The following is a 10,619-nucleotide window of genomic DNA, read 5'->3' as shown; positions in this document are numbered from 1 at the left end:
GGCTGAGGTCAGAGAGGTTTTTTTCCTGCTTTCTTCTCTAGGGTTTTGATAGTTTCCTGTCTCACATTCAGGTCCTTTATCCATTTTGAGTTTATTTTTGTGAATGGTGTAAGAAAGTGGTCTAATTTCATTCTTCTGCATGTTGCTGTCCAGTTCTCCCAGCACCATTTGTTAAAGAGACTGTCTTTTTTCCATTGGATATTCTTTCCTGCTTTGTCAAAGATTAGTTGGCAATACTTTTGTCGGTCTAATTCTGGGGTTTCTATTCTATCCCATTGGTCTACGTATCTGTTTTTGTGCCAAAACCATGCTGCCTTGATGATTACAGCTTTGTAGTGGAGGCTAAAGTCTGGGATTGTGATGCCTCCTGCTTTGGTCTTCTTCAAAATTACTTTGGCTATTCGGGGCCTTTTGTGGTTCCATACGAATTTTAGGATTGCTTGTTCTAGTTTTGAGAAGAATGCTGGTGCAATTTTGATTGGGATTGCATTAAATGTGTAGATAGCTTTGGGTAGTATTGACATTTTAACAATATTTATTCTTCCGTGAGCATGGAATGTTTTTCCATTTCTTTATATCTTCTTCAATTTCCTTCATAAGCGTTCTATAGTTTTCAGCATACAGATCTTTTATGTCTTTGGTTAGGTTTATTCCTAGGTATTTTATGATTCTGGGTGCATTTGTGAATGGGATCAGTTTCTTTATTTGTGTTTCTGTTGCTTCGTTATTAGTGTATAAGAATGCCACTGATTTCTGTACACTGATTTTGTATCCCGTGACTTTGCTGAATTCATGTATCAGTTCTAGCAGACTTTTGGTGGAGTCTGTTGGGTTTTCCATGTATAATATCATGTCATCTGCAAAAAGTGAAAGCTTGACATCAGCTTTGCAAATTTTGATGCCTTTGATTTCCTTTTGTTGTCTGATTGCTGATGCTAGAACTTCCAACACTATGTTAAACAATAGCGGTGGGAGTGAACATCCCTGTCGTGTTCCTGATCTCCGGGGAAAAGCTCTCAGTTTTTCCCCATTGAGAATGATATCAGCTGTGGGCTTTTCATAAATGGCTTTTATGATGTTTAAGTATGTTCCTTCTGTCCCGACTTTCTCGAGGGTTTTTATTCAGAAAGAATGCTGAATTTTGTCAAATGCCTTTTCTGCATCAATTGACAGGATCATATGGTTCTTTTCTTTTCTTTTCTTTTATTAATGTGATGTATCACATTGATTGATTTGCGAATGTTGAACCAGCCTTGCAGCGCAGGAATGAATCCCACTTGATCATGGTGAATAATTCTTTTTATATGCTGTTGAATTTGATTTGCTAGTATCTTATTGAGAATTTTTGCATCCATATTCATCAGGGATATTGGCCTCTGGTTCTCTTTTTTTGCTGGGTCTCTGTCTGGTTTGGGAATCAAAGTAATGCTGGCTTCATAGAATGAGTCTGGAAGTTTTCCTTCCCTTTCTATTTTTTGGAACAGCTTGAGAAGGATAGGTATTATCTCTGCTTTAAATGTCTGGTAGAATTCCCCAGGGAAGCCATCTGGTCCTGGACTCTTATTTGTTGGGAGATCTTTGATAACTGATTCAATTTCTTCGCTGGTTATGGGTTTGTTCAAGTTTTCTATTTCTTCCTGTTTGAGTTTGGGAAGTGTGTGGGTGCTTAGGAATTTGTCCATTTCTTCCAGGTTGTCCAGTTTGTTGGCATATAATTTTTCATAGTATTCCCTGATAATTGCTTGTATTTTTGAGGAATTAGTTTTAATAATTCTATTTTCATTCATGATTTTATCTAGTTGGGTCATCTCCCTTTTCTTTTTGAGAAGCCCGGCTAGAGGTTTATCAATTTTGTTTATTTTTTCAAAAAACCAACTCTTGCTTTCATTGATCTGCTCTACAGTTTTTTTAGATTCTATATTGTTTATTTCTGCTCTGATCTTTATTATTTCTCTTCCTCTGCTGGGTTTGGGGTGTCTTTGCTGTTCTGCATCTGTTTCCTTTAGGTGTGCTGTTGGATTTTGTATTTGGGATTTTTCTTGTTTCTTGAGATAGGCCTGAATAGACACTTCTCTAAGGAAGACATCCAGATGGCCAATAGGCACATGAAAAGATGCTCAACATCACTCCTCATCAGGGAAATACAAATCAAAACCACACTCAGATACCACCTCACGCCAGTCAGAGTGGCCAAAATGAACAAATCAGGAGACTATAGATGCTGGCGAGGATGTGGAGAAATGGGAACCCTCTTGTACTGTTGGTGGGAATGCACACTGGTGCAGCCACTCTGGAAAACAGTATGGAGGTTCCTCAAAAAATTAAAAACAAATCTACCCTATGATCCAGCAATAGCACTGCTAGGCATTGACCCAAGGGATACAAGAGTACTGATGCAGAGGGGCACTTGTACCCCAATGTTCATAGCAGCACTTTCAACAATAGCCAAATTATGGAAAGAGCCTAAATGTCCATCCACTGATGAATGGATAAAGAAATTGTGGTTTATATACACAATGGAATACTACTTGGCAAGGAGAAAGAATTAAATCTGGCCTTTTGTAGCAATGTGGATGGAACTGGAGAGTGTTGTGCTAAGTGAAATAAGTCATACAGAGAAAGACAGATACCATATGTTTTCACTCTTATGTGGATCCTGAGAAACTTAACAGAAGACCATGAGGGAGGGGAAGGGAAAAAAAAAGTTAGAGAGGAAGGGAGCCAAATCATAAGAGACTCTTAAAAACTGAGAATAAACTGAGGGTTGATGGGAGGTGGGAGGGAGGGGAAAGTGGGTGATGGGCATTGCGGAGGGCACCTGCTGGGATGAGCACTGGGTGTTGTATGGAAACCAATTTGACAATAAATTTCGTATTAAAAAAAAAAAGAAAGCAGGAAGAGAAAACTAATTCATCACCTACAAAGGATCCTTCCTAAAATGAAGAGCTGATTTCCCTTGGGGTGCCTGGGTGGCTCAGTAGGTTGGGCACTGAGTTCAGCTCAGGTCAGGGTCCCATGGCTTGTGGATTTGAGCCCCATATCAGGCTCTGCACTGACAGTGTGGAGCCTGCTTGGGACTCTCTCTCTTTCCCTCTCTCTCTGCCCCTCTCCCACTACGTTTCTCTCAAAAATAAAGAACTTAAAAAAAGTAATTAAAAAAGCACTAAAAACAAACAAACAAACAAACAAACAAACAAACAAACACAGTTGAATAGCTGAATATACTTGACCCTTCCTCTAGAATCTCTTCTGGACACTCCCATCCTCCCATTCTCCCATCCTCCCATCCTCCCATCCTCCCCCCCCTCCCCAGAAGCACAACCTCCATCTCCTTGTCTCCAAGTGTTAAAGATGTGGGGAGGGGACAGGGGGTGCTGGAAATTCTGTGTAATTGCAAATCTGTAACCAGCACCTGGGCATAGTTCTTGAGAAGTAGGGTCCCCTACGTGGGTACTTCATAAGGTGGTGTGCTGGAGTAAGATCGCCTAGGGTCAAATCCAAGTATGGGCAGTAGCCCTTTAACTTCTCTGGGCTCTAGTTCGTCTCTAAGAGGAAGGTGATAATAGTATCTAGCTCACAGTCTTCCTAGAAGGATTAATTAGTTTAATATCCCGCGAAGCATTTAGAAGTATGAATGGACTGGCACATAGTAAGTACTCAATTAACATTAGCCACGACTGTTCTCCCATTCTGCCTTTCTGTCATTGCTCCATGCCACCACTATTGTCCAAACCACCATCATCTCCTACCTGCTACTGAGATTGCATCTCATCTGGTTGCTTGGGATAACTGATAAATTATGGTGTGTTCCAGAAGCCTAGAAGAGGGTCTGGCACAGTCACTTGCAGGTGCTCAATAAATATATGTTTGAATATGTGTTGTTCCACTCTTGCCTCCCAATAATCTCTTTTATAAGCACCCAGAGGAGCTTTCTAAAATAGAAATTGAAGGATGTTTCTCCATTGCTTACCCCTCTTCCATGGCTCTCCTATGCTTTAGATTAACTGCTGAACCGCCTATAAGGTGTGCATGACCTAGTCCCATCTTCCTATCCAATCTATTTTCTTCTCTCCTCTTCCTCTTGTTGTTCCAGCCACACCAGCTTCCCCTCCGTTTGTGAACCCCTGAGCTCTTCTCACAGACTGTTTCCTCCTCTGCCGCCCTTATGGTCATCTCTTTGTTTCGGTATAAACACCACCCTTTCAGAGATGCGTTTCACTGCTTCACTTTCCTCACAACACTTACCACTATTTATAATGACTTGTTCCTTCATTTACTTGTTTATTGTTTAAATTTATTTTTTATTTATTTTTGAGAGAGACAGAGACCACGTGAGTGGGGGAGGGGCAGAGAGAGAAGGAGAGAAAGAATCCCAATCAGGCTCTGCGCTGTCAGCACAGAGCCTGATCTGGGGTCTGAACTCATGAAACTGTGAGATCATGACCTGAGGCAAAACTAAAAGTTGGATGCTTAACCGACCGAGCCATCCAGGTGCCCCTGCTTGTTTATTTCTGCCTCTTCACTGGACTGTAAGTTGCTGGGGAGAGGGGGAGGAGGGACCTGTCTGTTTCATTTACTGTCACACCCCCAGTGTCTAGCTCCAGACCTATCTCAGAGTGGATGCTCAATACATATTTGTTGAACAAATGAAAGAGACTCTGGGTCCAGAGACAGGTATGAAACCTCTTTGCCTCAGTGTTCTTATCTGTTAGATGAGCATCCTATGAAGGAGACCGTGAGATTGAAATGGTGACGATGGATGAGAACAGCATCATGCTATACAAACACATTGGGCATTGAATTCTGCTCCACCTCAGCTTCAGCCTCCCTGGGATTCTCAGATCACAGCCCAAGCCCAATGGCTGGGCGGAGGACTTTGAAACCCAGAAGGGGAGGTCTGGTAGAGTATCAGGAGCAGAACCCAGGAGTCCTGCTTCACAGCTCATCGGGGAGATGGGGTGAGAGAGCCCAGCTAGTCCCAGAGCACAGAAGCTGCTCATCCTGATTGGGAGAGAGGGAGCCCCAAGGCAGCCTCACCAAAGCTGGGCTAAGGCTGGACTCAGCCTTGGAGGCTCCCCAGTAGCTTTTGTCTAGGGGTTACTTTGGGGTGAGGGTGGGGGGAGGCAATGAGTGAGGCATGGGCTTCCATTTACTGTGCCTCCTCTTGGGTATCCAGGGAAGGAGATATTATCATTGTGTTGAAGTCTGCAAGACCTGGACCACAACCCTTGGTCAGGCAACAGTGTCTTCCCTCAAGGACATAATCATCCTTTGTGGGAATCTCCTGGAAAATGAGGCTGTGCACTAAAGGAGCAAAGGAAGGGCGGTCTCCAGTCCCTGGAAGCTGAGTTCCGTGGAGAGCAGCGCCCCCTGGGGGATGCAGGGGGAGCCTGCCAGGGGAGGGGGATTTTCCTGGAAAGCGGGACTGACCTCCTCTATTCTCTGCCCAGGGCCAGTCCTGAGCTTCTCAGGTGTATTAGGCAAGAAGGGAGCATTTCTTTACATCTAATAACCCAATCATCTTAGAGGAAACTCTTCTTTCAATTTAGAATGCATCTAATGCCACCTTTTGTGTTTGGAGGACTTTATGATTTTTTCCCCCACTTTTTGATGAGTATATTTAAGTGATGATTGTGAAAAGTGATACAGATAAACACAAGTGGTTAAGATATAAAGGTGAAGCTCAACAATTAGAGTGTGAACAATCATGTCATACTCTCCAGGCAACAGAACACTGCCAGTACCCCAGAAATACCTCCTTGTCCTTTCCAGATTTCAGCCCTTCTTCTCCCCACAGTTAATCACTCTCCTGACTTTGTGGGCATAACTCCCTTCCTTATCTTTGTTGTGCAATGTAAGTGAGTACACATTTCTAAAGAGTAGTTTTTAGAAATGTAATTATACAGTGTACTAGCTTCCTAGGGCTCCTGCAACCAATCACAAGCTTGGTGGCTTAAAACAAAAAGGTATTCTCTCCAGGTGCCTCGGTGGCTCAGTTGGTTAAGTGTCCAACTTTTGACTTCAGCTCAGGTCATGATCTCACAGTTCCTGGGTTTGAGCCCTGTGTTGGGATCTGTGTTGATGGTACAGAGCCTGCTTGGGATTCTCTCTCTCTCTCTCTCTCTCTCTCTCTCTCTCTCTCCCTCTCTCGAAATAAATAAACTTAAAAAATGTTATTGAAAATATATTGTGTCACACTTCTGGAGGTCAGAAGTCCAAAATCAAGGTATTGGCAGGGCAGTGCTTCCTCCAAAGGCTCTAGGGAGGATCCTTGTTTGCTGGACTAGCTTCTGGGGACTCGAGTTCTTTGGCTTGTGACAGCGTCTCTGCCTCCATCCCTGTGTCTGTGTCCACATCTCCCTCTCTTTTCTCTTATAAAGACACTAGTCATTGGATTTAGAGCCCACCTGAAATCCACAATTTCATCTTGAGATCTTTAACTAATTACATCTGCAAGACCCTCTTTCCAAATTAGTACAGGGAGGCAGCAATTTTGGAGATATGCTATTCAAGTCACTAAATTACAATATATATTATTTTGTGTTGGCTGCTTTTGTTCAACATTATATTTTATTTTTTAAAGTAATCTCGATGCCCAATGTGGGGCTTGAACTCACGATCCCGAGCTCAAGAGTCGCATGCTCTACTGATTGAGCCAGCCAGGTACCCCAACATTATATTTTCAAGACTGACCCATATCATTTTTTAATAAATGTTTATTTTTGAGAGAGAGAGAGAGAGAGAGAGAGAGAGAGCAGAGGGAGAGGCAAAGAGAAAGGGGGACAGAGGATCCGAAGCTGGGTCTGTGCTGACAACACAGATTTGAGCCCCGCAAACTCACAAGCCGTGAGATCATGACCTGAGCAAAGTTGCAGGCTTAACTGCGCCACCCAGGTGCCCCAACTTACCCATATCATTGAATGAAACAGTATTGCATTCATTTTCATTGCGGTTGTAGTCTTCCATTGTGTGATAACGTTACATTACAGTTCAGAGTAGGGCATACTATAAAGCCAAGAAACCTCTAGCTCCAGGGATACTTGTCTTCCCAGACCACTTCCAAGGTTCTGGGAGGAGCCTTAGCAATGTGTTCACATGATCGAATGTTTGTGTATGGTTTGTAAAAATTAATTTGTTGTACTATATATTCATATTCTAGTTACACATTTTACTTGCCTGATTGCCCTGGGTAGAAGCTCTAGTATAATGCTGACTAAAACTGGTGAGCGTAGACATCCTTGTCTTGTTTCTGATCCTTAGGGGGATAGCTTTCAGTCCTTCATCATTATGATGTTTATCTGTTGGTTTTTCCGTGGATGCCCTTTATCAGAGTAAGGAAGTTCCCTTCTATTTCTGGGCGTTAAATGTTTTTTTTTTTTTTTTTTTTTCATCATGAAAGAATGTTGGATTTTGTCAAATGCTTTTTCTGCATCTGAGATGATCATGTGGTTCTTGCCCTTTATTCTATTAATGTGGCATTGAACCAAGCCTGCCTTCCTGGGATAAGTCCCACCGTGTCATGGTGTATAGTCCTTTTTACTTGTTGCTGGATTCAGTTTGGTATTCTGTTGAGAATTTTTGTATCTATATTCATAAAGAGTGAATTTCTTTCCTTTTCATGTGATGTCTTTGGTGTTGATATCAGGGTAATGACTGATGTTCTCTCTTTCATTTTTTGGAAGAGTTTGTGAACAATTGGTGTTACTTCTTCCTTAAATGTCTTCGTTCTTGTGAGATATCTGCTTTCGTACTAAATTCTTATTTGTAATTTTGTATGCTTCTACTCAAAGAGGGTCCCCAAATTGTATGTTTCAGCCCCCACAAACCTGTGACCTCTACCAGAGTCTACTGTATTGTGTATGGACCTTGGGTTGTTTCTGATTTGGGAATCCTGTGAACAGTTGCTGTGAATATTCTTGTACATTTCCTGGTGCACATGCAGATGTTTTTGATGCCAGCAGGCTAGGTCCAGGGACCAGCCAAGAGGGTCCCTAGCTGTGTGCAGGATACAAATCAAATGCAAGCCCGCAGGAGGCGAAAGCAGAATTCACTGTAGAGAGAGAGTGTAGGTATAGACAAAGTGTCTGGGAGATCTCAGTAAGGAAAGTAGAGAGAGTCTCCCCTTTGCTTAGGATCTGGGGTTTTTATTGAGGATTGAGGTCTGGAGTATGTGTCCTCTCAGGCTTCCAGGAACCAGGTAGAACAAAGGGCCCAGGTGTTCTTAGTGTTGAGATGTCTATCATTGGTGGTCTGGAATACACATATGATAGCTTCCTCCGGTCATTTTCATCTGGCCTTTCCTTAGCTGTTATCTATTCTAAAGAAATCATCAACTCTTTGTTCCCTTCCAAGGAGGACATATGCGTTTTGCATTTCAAGGCATAAAGTGGGTGTGCATGATTTCATTTTGAGACCTTTAACTAATTACATCTGCAAGACCCGCTTTCCAAATTAGGACACATTCTAAGGTTCCAGGGAGGCACCAATTTTGGGGATATGCCATTCAAGTCACTAAGTTACAATATATATTATTTTGTGCTGACTGCTTTTGTTCAACATTATATTTTATTTTTTAAAGTAATCTTGATACCCAATGTGGGGCTCGAACTCATGATCTTGAGATCAAGAGTCGCATGCTCTACTGATTGAGCCAGCCAGGTACCCCAACATTATATTTTCAAGACTGACCCATATCATTTTTTTTCCATATCATTTTTTAAAAAAATGTTTATTTTTGAGAGAGAGAGAGAGAGAGAGTAGGGGGAGGGGCAAAGAGACAGGGGGACAGAGGATCCGAAGCTGGATCTGTGCTGACAGCAGAGAGCCCAGTGCGGGGCTCAAACTCATAATAGCAGGAAAAGAAGATTTTTATGGAGCCCTTTGGCTTCCAGTCTCATTCTTACTGAGGGTGTCTGCTGGAGTGAAATAGCTGGGCCAGTGAGGAATGCCAAACTGACGTCCTGAACTGTTGTCAACTTACATTCCCACTAACATTGTACAACAGTTCCCATAGGTCCACATCCTCACCAACACTTGGTATTGTCAGATTTAAAAATTTTATCTATCATAATGGGTGTGTGGCAAGGTCTTATCACGGTTTTAATTTATATTAGATTAAACCATATGAAATGACCATTTTGTCAGTCAAAATGGTCAAACACAAACAATGTCATGATTCAGCCAAGTTCCTCTGATGACTGACGAAGTAGGGCATGTTTTCATATAGTTAACGGCCATTTAGATTCCCTCATTTATGAAGTGCCTATTTAAGTAATTTGCCCATTCTTTTAGACGTCTGACTTTTCTTATTGACTGTAGGTCTTATATACTCTGAATATGAGCTCTATGTCAATTACATGTGTTACAAACAACCTTTCTAATCCTTTTAGAGAGGTCTTAATTTCCAAGAGGCCAAATATGTCAATACTTTCCTCTATGTTTAGTGTTCTTTGTATCCTACTTAAATCTTCTCCTAACCAAGGTCATATTCTCCTCTAATATTTTCTAAAAGCTTTATGATCTTGCCATCTACATTTAGATTCAAAATCTATTTGTAATTGATTTTGCGTGTTGTGGGAGATAGGGCTCCAACTTAATTTTTCCATATGGATATCCAATTTCCATAGCACAATTTATTGAAAAGATCACCTCAATTGCCCCTTTCCTCATAAATCAAGTAACAGCTATTCACTTGTCTTTATTGGTTCCATTGGTCAGTCGACCCTTGAAACAATAATATACTCTCTTAATCACTACAGTTTTGCAATCAGCTTTAACTGATAAGGTGATTGTCTTCTTCAAGTGTGTTAGCAATTTCCATATATATTATAGAATCAATTTGTCAACTTCCACAAAATAAGAAAAGCAGGGAGGAGCAAACCCGTTAACATTGTTATCAGGATTGCACTGAATCTATCAATTTGGGGGATAACCAGTATTTTAAAAATATTTTCACATCCACAAATAACACCTATCTTGCAAATTATTTGGACCTCCTTTCATATAATTCTTTTCTGTAGAAATCATGCATACTTTTTAAAAAAATATGTTTATTTTATTTTTTTATAATTTTTTTTTCAACGTTTATTTTTTGGGGGACAGAGAGAGACAGAGCATGAACGGGGGAGGGGCAGAGAGAGAGGGAGACACAGAATCGGAAACAGGCTCCAGGCTCCGAGCCATCAGCCCAGAGCCTGACGCGGGGCTCGAACTCACGGACTGCGAGATCGTGACCTGGCTGAAGTCGGACGCTTAACCGACTGCGCCACCCGGGCGCCCCAAAAATATGTTTATTTTTGAGAGAGAGACAGAGCACAAGTATGGGAGGGACAGAGAGAGAGAGGGAGACACAGAATCTAAAGTGGGCTCCAGGCTCTGAGCTGTCAGCATGGAGCCTGATGTGGGGCTTGAACCCACGAACCGTGAGACCATGACCTGAGCCGAAGTCGGATGCTTAACCGACTGAGCCACCCAGGGACCCCCATGCTCACTTTTTATATTTATTCATAGGTACTTGATTATTACGCTTTGTAGAAGTTGTTCTAAAATTTTCATTTTCAAACTATTCGTTGCTGGCCTAAAGAAATAATTTCTGTATATTGATTTTTCAGCCAGCTACC

The sequence above is a fragment of the Prionailurus viverrinus genome, chromosome C1, assembly GCF_022837055.1.
Source record: "Prionailurus viverrinus isolate Anna chromosome C1, UM_Priviv_1.0, whole genome shotgun sequence".
NCBI classification, from domain to species: domain Eukaryota; kingdom Metazoa; phylum Chordata; class Mammalia; order Carnivora; family Felidae; genus Prionailurus; species Prionailurus viverrinus.
This window is presented reverse-complemented; position numbering follows the sequence as displayed.